Source organism: Hordeum vulgare, chromosome 2H (genome assembly GCF_904849725.1).
Source record: "Hordeum vulgare subsp. vulgare chromosome 2H, MorexV3_pseudomolecules_assembly, whole genome shotgun sequence".
In the NCBI taxonomy this organism is placed as follows: Eukaryota; Viridiplantae; Streptophyta; class Magnoliopsida; order Poales; family Poaceae; genus Hordeum; species Hordeum vulgare.
This window is the reverse complement of record NC_058519.1, coordinates 553,685,618-553,698,304: the sequence shown is the minus strand read 5'-3', so window position 1 is coordinate 553,698,304 and position 12,687 is coordinate 553,685,618.

Below are 12,687 nucleotides of genomic sequence, written 5' to 3'. Positions count from 1 at the left end.
GAAATTTCTCTGCAAATGGCCGACAAATTAACTGCTTTCCCTATCGGCGTTTGCGAGGATGTGCCTGTTGTGGTTGCTAATACCATTATCTTAACAGACTTTGTTATCTTGGATATCCCCGAGGACGATGCCATGGCTATCATCCTCGGAAGACCCTTTTTAAACACTGCAGGGGCTGTTATAGATTGCAACAAAGGCAATGACACTTTCCATGTCAACGGTAATGAGCACACATTGCACTTTTCGAAGAAACGATATCCAGTACATTGCATCAATGCTATCGAAAAGACTTCATCGATTCTTATTGGGAGCTTCGAATGCCCTATTCCTCGTGTCAAGATGAAGTATGATTTGCTTGTTGGAGAGATACATATCCCCATTGAGGTGACTTAGTGGGTATCCGAAAATTCCCCGTTCTCTCTTGCGATTCGAGAAAGTTTTGTCATAAGGACTTGATCAACCCCATTGACGGATTTCTTTCGATGACCATGAAACGGATGAATCAGAGAGTCACATACCTCTGTTTTGAGTCTTCATTTTCTGTTGCTTAGAAGAAAAATGATGGAATTAGTTTAGCTTTTCCTGTTTTCTGTTTTAGCGTCCCGGAGAAAAATACCTCGAAAATAAAAGTTCTCCGATGGTCCTGAAAATTTAGTATGATTTTTTCTGGAATTTTTGAAAATTTCTGAGCCTGAGAGATGGTCAGGGGGGCTGACCAGTGGTCCACAAGCCCCCCCACCGCCACCTACCCCCCTGGTGGCGGGGTGCAAGCTTGTGGGGCCCACAGGCATCCCCTCCACTCATTCCAGCTCTCAGCCTCTTCTTCCACCTCCAGAAAAAATTGTTTCGCAGCTCAAACCCGTGTTCTTGCTCATTTGGTTGTGATTTTCGATCTCCTTGCTGAAAGCACCATTCTCCGAACTGTTTTGGGGAAATTACTCCTTGGTAAGTGACTCCTCCATTGGTCCAATTAGTTTTTGCTCTAGTGCTTTATCCTTCGCGTATTCTTGCTACCTTGGTGACCCTGTTCTTGAGCTAGAAATGTTGATTTTAGCTGGTCCCAAGTAGTTTTAGCGCATGATATGGTCTCTAGGCACTAGTAGGAGTAGTTGCTACAAGTTGGGTTAATCCTTATTCACTTTTCTTTCGAAGTCTCTAAAAATTTCAGAATTTTTCAGAGCTAGAAAAAGGAAGAGATGAGGAGGTTCTTGAGAGGCTCTTCAAGCCATAACCCCAAGGGGGATGGGAAGAACCACCCCAAGTACGTAGTCCCTCGAGTCACAGAAGTTCGAGCGTGCGAGTGGCCAAGTGATGAATTTTTGCGTGCCGTCGGACTTTATGAAGACTTTTATGACTTGGTGGAGAACGCAGGTCTTACTACGTTCGTTGAAGATAAGTGCCCACAATATCTCCTCCTCACCAATATTTTCATTCAAAGCTTCAACTTTTATCCGAGGAAGAATCCTCCCACGGTTGAGTTCATGATATACGATGTCCCCCAGTGCATGACGCTGCAGGATTTTTGCAATGTATGCAAATTACCTTATGTTGGGGATATCCGTGACCCTCGTCCACGGGACTTGGAGGATTTCATTGGTTCTATTGCTATTGGAGAGGAGAGAGGAGTGTCTCGCGCTAGAATTGCTAGCATACATTTTCCTGTGCTTCGATACTTCTCACTATTTCTGGGAAAATGTTTGATTGGTCGTGGGGAGGCTGGATCACTTAGTTCTCCAGACCTTGCGGTTCTGCGTGAAGGCCTTTATAACGATAAGACTTATAGCTTGGGCGCTATAGTCGCTCAACGGTTGAACCTGAATCGTTCCAAGGGTGTTGTCTATGGGGGTATCTATGCTACCCGTCTTGCCAGACACTTTGAGATACCCATCAGACTGGGAGAGGAAGGAGAGATGCTTCTCCCTGAGAGATATCTGGACTATGACAGCATGGTTCGCCATGATTTTCTGGATAGAGATGCTAGTAGACGGATGATTCATAAGCTGGTATTTAGTCAGGGTACTCGAGAGACTATTACTTTGCCTGCTCCTTCTTTGTTTGATCTTCATGCAGGTAGGTACACTATTATGCCCGCGGACATCTACACATATTGGGGCTTGGCCCAACCACAGGCGCCCGCGCCCGAGCCTCCAGTCGAGTACCACACGCCAGATTATCAGTAGGAGCCAGAGGAGCTCACACAGCAGTGGCATCCACAGTCTGCTCCGGAGTATCTTGGAGCTGGTTATTTCCCACCATGGGAGTAGACCAAGCTAGGCTAAAAGCCTAAGCTTGGGAGAGTACGTGTTCTCACCGACTTTATATTCATGCTTATGCTTTCATTTTGTTAGCCGGTGTTTACACTTTGCCACTGTATTATCCATGCTACTTTATTTTTGTTTTCTTGTTTTCTTGTTTTGTCTTCTTTTGAGAAAACCCAAAAAGATTTTTCTTTCTTCTTTTGCTTGTTGGGAGCTTTCCCGTGTAAATAGTTTTCTTTTTCTCTGTGTCAAGGTAGAAGATATTGATTACAATGCTTAGTGGTTCTTACATGCTTACCTGTTTAGCTTTCAAAGAGCCATATTATTTTGTCTTCTCCTTTGTGTTTGCGTGCAGATTCAGCTTAGTCCAATGCGCTTATTATCGTTTTCATCGTTCGATCATGCAAATGAAAGGCAGCAATGATGGTATATGATGAAGTGACTTAGACTGAAAAGCTGGTATGAACTCTATCTATTTTGTTTTTGTAAATATGACTAGCTTGTCAAACCAGATTTAGCTTTGTTGTGAGAGAACCATATTTAGAATGACAACTTAGAGATCATAGTTTCTGATGCCATGCTTATTTAGCTGAGAGCTTATAATGGTTTGTCTTGATTGCCAACATAGATTTTGAGATGACTATGATGTAGTATGATAGGATGGTATTCTCCTTTGAATGTTTCAAGTGGCTTGACTTGGCGCATGTTCATGCATGTAGTTGAAAAAAAATCAACATAGCATCTATGATGTTCGTGTTCATGGTGATTTATATCATGTTCATGCTTTCATTCAATGTTAGTCAAACTCATTTCATCTTGATGACTGTTGTCGCTCTCTAGTTGGTCGCTTCCTAGTCTTTTGCTAGCCTTCACTTGTACTAAGCGGGAATACTGCTTGTGCATCCACCTCCATAAATCCAAAAGTTTTTCCATGAGAGTCCACCATACCTACCTATTTGCGGTATATACCTGCCGTTCCAAGTAAATTTGCATGTGCCATTCTCTAAACCTTCAAGAAATAAATCTGTTTTGCATGCCCGAACCGCTCATGTGGTGACATAGGGCTATTGGTATCTTCCATGCTAGGAGTGTTATCCTCGACATGTGTTTATTCACAGTCATTCACGAGAAAGGGGCCGGTATTTGGGATGCCCAGTTCCACGCTTAAATCGAAAACATAATTGTAAAACAAGACTCCCCCCGGATTGATGTTAGTATGGACGGTACCCGAGGATTCGGCTAACCGTGGAGTGTGATTGATTGGTGGTGGGGGAGTTAAAACTTTACTTTTCTGTTTGGGAACCGCCTATAGCATCAGTAGCATGGAAGATATTGAGAACTCTTGGTCATTGTGTTGACAATGAAAGCATGCCACCCAAAATTATTATCTGTGTTTTCAAAGCTTGAGCTCTGGCACCTCTGCAAATCAATGCTTCCCTCTGCGAAGGGCATGTCTATTTATTTTCCTGTCGAGTCATCCTCCTCTTTTATAAGCACCAATTAGAGAGCACCTCTGTCATTTTTATGCTTTGCTTTTGATTGATATTGAGTATGACTATGACTGGATCTTCGTTGCTATGAATTACAATGTTTAGTCAGCCCTTGATCTTTGAAAGTGCTCTGCATTTATGTTTGCGGTCTCAGAAAGAGCTAGCGAGATACCACCTATTCATATTGCTTCATGCTTGTTTTGATTGAAGTGTTGGTATTTGAAACTCATTATTATTTGCTCGTTGGCTGATTATGCAATTGATATTAGTTTACCGTGAGACCTTTGTGTCATTTTCTTATGTGGTTAACTTGTGATCTTGCTGAAATTCTGGTTATGAGTTAGACATAGTTGCAGCAACAAGATCAAACAAAGTCTGTCAAAGTTTTTCTTTCTTTCTCAGTTTGTCAACTGAGTTGCTTGCGGACAAGCAAGGTTTTAAGCTTGGGGGAGTTGATACGTCTCCAACGTATCTACTTTTCCAAACTCTTTTGCCCTTGTTTTGGACTATAATTTGCATGATTTGAATGGAACTAACCTGGACTAGCGTTGTTTTCAGCAGAATTGCCTTGGTGTTATTTTTGCGCAAAAATCAAAGTTCTCCAAACGTCCTGAAAATTTACGGGGAGCAGTTTTGGAAAATATCAAAAATACCCGCGCCAGGATCCACCTGAGGGGGTGGGCCATTGGACCACAAGCCCCTGCTCCTCCACCACCCACTAGTGGCGGTGGGCAGGCTTGTGGGGCCCACAGGCACTTACCGCCCCCCAATTCCAGCTCTATAAGTTGTCTTTCGTCCCAGAAAAAATAAAAAGGAGATGTTTTCATCGCGTTTTTGATACGGAGGCGCCGCCACCACCTGTTCTTCATCTGGAGGGCAGATCTGGAGTCTGTCTTGGGCTCCAGAGAGGGAAATTGTTGCCATCATCATCATCAACTTTCTTTCCTCTCCAATTCCATGAAGCTCTTCGTCGTTCGTGAGTAATCTATTCGTAGGCTCGCTGGCAGTGATGAGTAGGATGAGATCTATCATGTAATCGAGTTAGTTTTGATGGGGATTGATCCCTAGTATCCACTATGTTCTGAGATATGATGTTGCTACTACTTTGCCATGCTTAATGCTTGTCACTAGGGCCCGAGTGCCAGGATTTAAGATCTGAAATTATTATGTTGTCACCAATATATGTGTGTTTTAGATTCGATCTTGCAAGTTGTAGTTACCTACTATGTGTTATGATCCGGCAACCCCGGAGTGACAATAACCGGAACCACTCCCGATGATGACCATAGTTTGAGGAGTTCATGTGTTCACCAAGTGCTAATGCGTTGGTCCGGTTCTTTATTAAAAGGAGAACCTTAATATCCCGTAGTTTCCTTTTGGACCCCGCTGCCACGGGAGGGATGGACAATAGATGTCATGCAAGTTATTTTCCCTAAGCACGTATGACGACACACGGAATGCATGCCTACATCACATTGACGAATGGGAGCTAGTGTAACATCCCAAATTTTGGAATGTTAATATAATTATTAGATTGATTGTTTGTTTGCTTGAGTGACTGAAACTTGAGTGAAATTTGAAACTTTTCAAAACTTTTGAATGAGAGGGAATAAAATGAATTTCCCCTTCTCCGGTAAATTCAAATTCAAAAGCAATGAGAGAAGATGACATGACTTCTTCAACTATAAAGAATTTGAATGGAGTTTGCATTTGAATTCTTTCAAAAAACTTTCTTTTGCTCTTCTATATTTTTCTTCCCCAAGAAAATGCCCCGACAAAATTCTTGCATGCAAGAAAGAGCGGAGGAAAATGACCCTCCAAAATGTGAGGCATTTCTGAAATATTTTGAGCCAAGAAGACCAAAGTTTTATGGGGAAATTAATTGCCAAAAATAAAATAAAGCCTTAGGGATTTTTCAAAAAAAACTTTTTTTTTAAGTTTTTATTTTGGTGTTGGAAAAATCATAACCGATTGGGAAATATTTTTCTGATCGATTTGGTATATAATACCCCATATAAATCTTTTTATTTTGTTTCCTTTTATTATTTTTCCCTTGCTGTTTAAAAAAACAAATCGGGGGCCAGACTCCTGGATCGCTCGGAGAGTCCCTGGCAAACCGCCACTTACCCCCACGCAGCACCTCCACGCACCAACCCCTCCAGCGCACCCCTCTTCCTTTTTTTCTCTTTCTTTTCTTTCCTTTTTTTTCTTTCCTTTTCTCTTCTTCCTTCCTTCTTTCTTCCCACGGGACTTTCCTTCCCAGCGCCATTGCCCCTTCCATGGCGAGCCCCCTGCATCACGGGATCCCCCCCCCGATCCGAGCTCCCCCTTTCCTTTCCCTCGGCCCCCTCTCCCCCTATAAAAGCCGCCACCCCCGAGCCCCCCCTCGACCCCTCGCTCCATGCCGCCTCGCCCACCCACTGCCCTCGCCGGAGCAACACCAGTAGAATGCCCCCGCCACCCTACCGCGCCACCGCCCGCCTCCCCGCCCCAACCGAGACCACCATCGAGCTTGCCTCGTCCACCGCGCTCCATTTTCCCCTTAGACAGCCCCCTCGCCGCTCCACGCTTCCGCTCCTCACCTCGTCGGAGTACTGCTGGACCGGAACTTCCCCGAGCTTGTGACGACCCTCCTCGCCACCCCGGACCTCTCTAACGCCTCCAAAGGACGCCGGAGGTTCGCCGCGTCCCCCTGGTGCTCTCGCCGTCGCCGGAGGACCACCGGAGCATCATCCTCGACCACCGCCACCTCCCTGCTCGCCGGAGTTGAGCCCAGCCGACCCCCCCCCCCCCCCGTGAGTTCATTAACCCCATCTATGCCTTAGCCGTTCGATCGGATATAAACGGTATAGATTAGACAGGGTTACCCCTTCGGTTTTTAGTTAAAAGACCGAGCCGGTTTTACTTCACTTAAGTTTTAGCCGAGAGGATTTTCTTAAGTTTCGGCCGTTTGTTAGTTCTTCCCGCAGCACTCACCCCCTTAGCCAATCAGAGCACGCCACATACCCCCCATAGACTAGTTAGTTCTCTGTTTTTTTCTGTTTAATTCAAAAACAGAGAAAGTTGTAATCTTGTTTACCATATAACTTTTGATCTAGAGATCCAATGAGATTGATTCTTTTTCCAGTAGATCACAATTGTTCTGTAGTTTTTAAAAACATATAATTTGTCTATGTTTGAAATTTTCAAATTTGAATTAGACCAGATTTAGTTTAAACCTTGTTTTGCTTATTCTAGGATTTTAAAAATAGCTTTTAATTTGATTCTTTTTGCTACTGATCACTAGTGATCTTAGTTATCAGTGGTAAAAGTTTCAGAATTATTTGAGTATTTTAGCTCATTGTTTCTTGTGAAACAATTTCTGTTTCACCTCTTTTAGGATTATGGCTATTTCCTTTTCTACAATTGTTTTTAAATTATTTTCTTTTATATTTCAGAAATATTATGTTTTGTTTCTGTTAGTTACCAGTAGGTTTGCAACAAGTTTTGATTTTTATTTTTAAATGTTATCATGAAATCAATTCTAGTTCCCTAGTAACTTGCAATTGGTTTCTCCACTGTTTCAAATCCCATTTGGAAATACTTCCAAAAAGTTTTGTGAAAAATACTCTATTTTATCTTAGTTAAATTTATATCTTAGTTCCCTGTTATTATTTTCCGTTGGACAAAAACTATTTAGTGTTTGATGTAGTAGAAGACTCCCTTGTCTTATTTGAAGTTTCCTTCGGATTCTTATTCACTCTCTCTTTTGTTTTGATTGCTAGAATGATTGCTAGTATGAGTGCTTATGTGAATGATATGTTTGTTATATAGATTTCATCGGAGAGTGACGAGTAGTCTATCAAGTTATTTGTCGAGAAATTCTTCTTCGTCAACATCACCACGCAAGTCATTTGATCATGTATCACCTATGTTTTATGCATCGTAGTTCTACCATCCTATGCCCAATTGCATGCTGAGTAGGTACTTGGAAATTATGGTTACCTATTGTAGTATCATGTGGTAGGCACCCAACAACCTCGTTACTTGGCCCGGGACGACAAATTTCATATTGCTATGCTTGAGTAGATGGGATTCTGGTTGAGTGCATAACACGAGTGATGCGAGGATAAATAAATAACCAAGACCGGTTAAGTCAAGATTTTCAAGACCTCGTGATGCAATGCAACTCTGGGTGAAGGACGGTTGATCGGCTCCCTGGAGAAACCAGTGGATGACCCGGGATGCTGGAGACGGCCATGACATCCTACGGAAAGCTTCACCCAGGCTCAAAGAGACGGACGGATATTTTCAAGACCCAAGGCTTACCTGCACAGCCACAAGTCATTATGGGCTCTGGCTTGGTTGGACAACGCGGCGACTCTGGACAGGCGGTGCTAGCAGATGTAGAAGAACGGTAGAAATGGATGGGCACCGACAGGGATTCAGAGGGACCCGTTGAAAGACCATGTTTTGATCATCCGGTCTTCAAACACCCTGAAGTGCGAGCACATACACGGAGCCAATCAAATCTTGTGGGGAACGTGTGCAAATCTCTGCAGAGTACTCAAACCTAATCGATTAGCAGTGTCCACGGTCATGGACAACTTGAGCCAAAGGAACTGAAGTTATCTGAAATTCTCAACACAAATAATAATATTGATGTGGGTATTATTGACAACATGGGTACGAGAATTGGTTGGTGGAACCATCTCGTTAACAACCAACAATGTAGTAACATTTTGCTTTTAGCCCTCTCTTGATGTAGGAGAAAACTTGCTTTTCGCTAAAAAACTTATAGCCCCACCTGCCATATATGCATATAGTATAGATGATTACTTTTCACCCCTCTCTCATGTGACGTGCCGGCATATTCAATATGTTGACCTACACGGCTGCACCGTCTTATGTTGCAGATATTTTTCTTCGACGAGTAAGAGTACGATTCAGGGTTACGGTCTACACTCAACTTGCCGTTGGTGTTTATTGGGACTCCTCTCCCTTGACTGCTTCCGCTGAGATATTTAAGGTATATATCAGTTTTACGCTATTTACATGTGATTGCACTTTGATATATACATTGATGTACTGTGTGTGCCAGCATACTGATCCAGGGATCGCACAGATACACAGAGGCTTGACTCATTTTGAGTCGGGTCGCTACAGCTAGCCACATATCTCTCCATGTTATAGCTGTCACATGATGAATATCATCCAAACAATTCACTGACCCAATGCCTACGAGTTTGTCCTACTGTTGCTACTTTCGTTACTTGTCTTGCTCTGCTGCTGCTACTGTTGCTACTGTTGTTACTTGTCTTGCTCTGTTGTTGCTACTACTGTTGCTACTGCTGTTACTTGCTTTGCTTTGCTGCTACTGTTGGTACTACTGTCGCTTGCTACTGTTGCTACTTGCTACTGATGTCACTACTGCTGTTCCTTGCCACTGCTATTGCTCGTTACACTGCCGATACCTGCTACTTCGCTGTTACTACTTCGTTGTTACTATTGTGCTTGCAGATACTAATCTTTCAGGTGTGGTTGAATCTTACAAATTCAGCTACTAATACTTGAGAGTATACTCTCACCTCTTGACTGGCGTACCTACAAATTGGGTCGAATACGCTACCCTCGAAAACTGCTTCGAACCCACGCGTTGGTGGGCCATCAACAACATTCTTCTAGTTTCATTGCCGAGGAGTGCTATCAGCATTCTTCTGGTGCCGTTGCTGGAGAAGTTAGTTGTTATAAGCATTCGTCTAGCTAACACTAGAGATTGCAGGATCAGCACTTTTCTGGAGCCATTGCCAGAGAAGCACATCTGACGTCACTGCCACGGGAGGAATGGACAATAGATGTCATGCAAGTTCTTTTCCCTAAGCACGTATGACTACATATGGAATACATGCCTACATTAGATTGACGAACAGGAGCTAGTTACTTATCTCTCCGTGTTATAGCTGTTACATGATGAATCACATCCGGCATACTCATCCATCACCGATCCACTGCCTACGAGTCTTTTACTACTGGTCCTTGCTACGTTACTCTGTTGCTACTGTTGTTACTCTACTGCTACTGGTTATTGTTGTTACTTGCTGCTGCTATCACTACTGCTGTTACTTGCTACTGTTGTCACTACTGTTGTTACTTGCTACTTTGCTGCTACCTGTTGCAAGACTTTTCTGGCACCGTTGTCGGGGAGGACAAGAATATTACCCCGTCAATGTGCTATTTACTGGCGCCATTGATACAACAAGTTAGGAATAGTCTGCCGTCAACAGATCTTTTTCTGGCACCGTTACTTTCATACTACTTTGCTACTGATACTTTTCTTGCAGTCACTAATCTTTCAGGTGTGGTTGAAATTGACAAACTCAGCTGCTAATACTTGAGAATATTGTTTTGCTTCCCCTTGTGTCGAATCAATAAATTTGGGTTGAATACTCTACCCTCGAAAAGTGTTGCGATTCCCTACACTTGTGGGTTATCAAGACTATTTTCTGACGTCGTTGCCAGGGAAGCACAACTATATTCTCTGAGTCACTTGGGATTTACGTCTGCTGATCACTATGAGGAATCTGATAGATACAAGAACTAAACTCTTGCCTTCCACTACGAGGACAGCTAAAGAATTGCCATCTAGCTCTGCACTTGATTCACCTTCAGTTATGAGTAAGTTTGCGACATCACCTCCTGCTAGAAATCTTGATATGTCACCTGTGCTTGATGATGCTACTTCTGCTGCCCATGATGCTTATGATGATGCTATGCTTGATACTATGCCTGATGATGCTATGCTTGATACTATGCCTGATGATGCTATGCTTGATACTATGCCTGATGATGCCATGCTTGATACTGCTTTGCCACTAGGTGCATTCCTTGATGTACAAATTGCTAGAGTTGCTTCTAGATGTGATGATACTTCTGAAACTGCTCATACTACTGAAGTAGACCCTGCTATTTTGCCTGCTAGAACTAGCTCTCATATGCCTGAATTGCCTGATATGCCTAATAGGCGTTATGTTATGGAGGGAGAGATAGCTGAGGATTTTCTTGCGTATAAGGATAGCTATGATGTTGAGAAATTACTGCGCAAGTGGAAAGAAAAACCTCTAAACACTAGGATGAAATACGACCCGAAGTTTGCTACTTCGCCTATCTTTGTGACCGATAAGGATTATGAATTCTCTGTCGACCCTGAGTTAATCACTCTGGTCGAATCTGATCCTTTTCACGGTTATGAGTCTGAAACGGTTGTAGCCCATCTTACCAAACTACACGATGTAGCCACCCTATACACTAGTGAGCAAAAGATCCGCCACTACTATATCCTCAAACTGTTTCCTTTCTCGCTAAAGGATGATGCTAGAACTGGTTCACTTCTCTTGCTCCTCGTTGTGTGCGTAGCCCCTAGGATATGGTCTACTAATTCTCTGAAAAATATTTCCCTGCCCATAAGAAGCAAGCTGCCTTGCAGGAAATATACAACTTTGCTTAAGCTGAAGAAGAGAGTCTCCCACAAGCTTGGGGGAGGCTCATCCAGCTACTGAATGCTTTGCCTGATCACGCTCTTGAGAAGAATGAAATACTTGATATCTTCTATAATGGACTTACCGATGCTTCTAAAGACCACCTAGATAGTTGTGCCGGTAGTGTTTTTAGGGAACAAACTATAGAACAAGCTGAGATTCTATTGAATAACATCTTGTGCAATGAGAATGCTTGGACTATTCCCGATCCACCTCCTAAGCCAACTCCAAAGAAAATAGGTATTCTATTCCTCAGTCCTGAGGATATGCAAGAAGCCAAGAAATCTATGTGAAAGAAAGGCATTAAATCTGAAGATGTCAAAAATTTACCACCTATCGAAGAGATCCATGGTATCGATAACCCGATACAGGTAGTAGAAGTAAATTCTCTGCGTAGGTGTGATAAGAGTGATATTCCTTTTGATAAACCTCCTAGCTTATGCCTGGATGAATTTGATAACTTTGTTGCCAAACAACAGAGTTTCAATGATTATGTTAGCAGACAATTGGAACAGAATGCTCGTATGCTTAGTCATTTAAGTGCTTGTGTGGACAAAAACGTCAATGATCTTAAGCTCTTGAGTAAACATGCCACTATGGTTACCACTCAAGTAGAATAAGTACTTAAAGCTCAAAATGACTTGCTCAATGAGTTGAATGACAATTCTGTCTGAGTCGTCACTAGAGGCGATAGAATGACTCGGGAACCTTTGTATCATGAGGGTCATCCAAAGAGAATTGAACAAGATTCTCAAGGAGTTAGCACTGATGCACCAAGTCATCCTAGAAAGAAGAAGAAAGATGATAGGAACCTGCACGCTAGCAACCCTGTTGCTGCTACACCTGAGAGTCCAAACGATGTCTATGTCTCTGATGTTGAAACACAATCTGGTGATGAACATGAGCCTAATGATAATATCAATAGTGATGTTCATGATGATGCTCAACCTAGCAATGAAAAGGATGTGGAGATTGAACCTGATCTTGATAACCCACAGCCTAAGACTAAGAGATACGACAAGAATGACTTCGCTGCTAGGAAGCACGATAAAGAAAGGGAACCATGGGTTCAGAAACCCATGCCCTTTCCTCCCAAACCATCCAAGAAAAAGGATGATGAGGATTTTGAGCGATTCATTGAAATGATTAGACCTGTCTTTCTGCAAATGCGTTTGACGGATATGCTCAAGATGTCTCCGTATGCTAAGTACATGAAAGATATTGTGACTAATAAGAGGAGGATACCTGAGGTTGAGATTTCCACCATGCTCGCTAATTATACCTTCAAGGGTGGAACTCCTAAGAAACTAGGTGATCCCGGTGTGCACACTATACCTTGCTCCATTAAAGGCAACTACATTAGAACTGCGTTATGCGACCTTGGAGCCGGTGTTAGTGTTATGCCTCTCTCTCTTTATCGTAGGC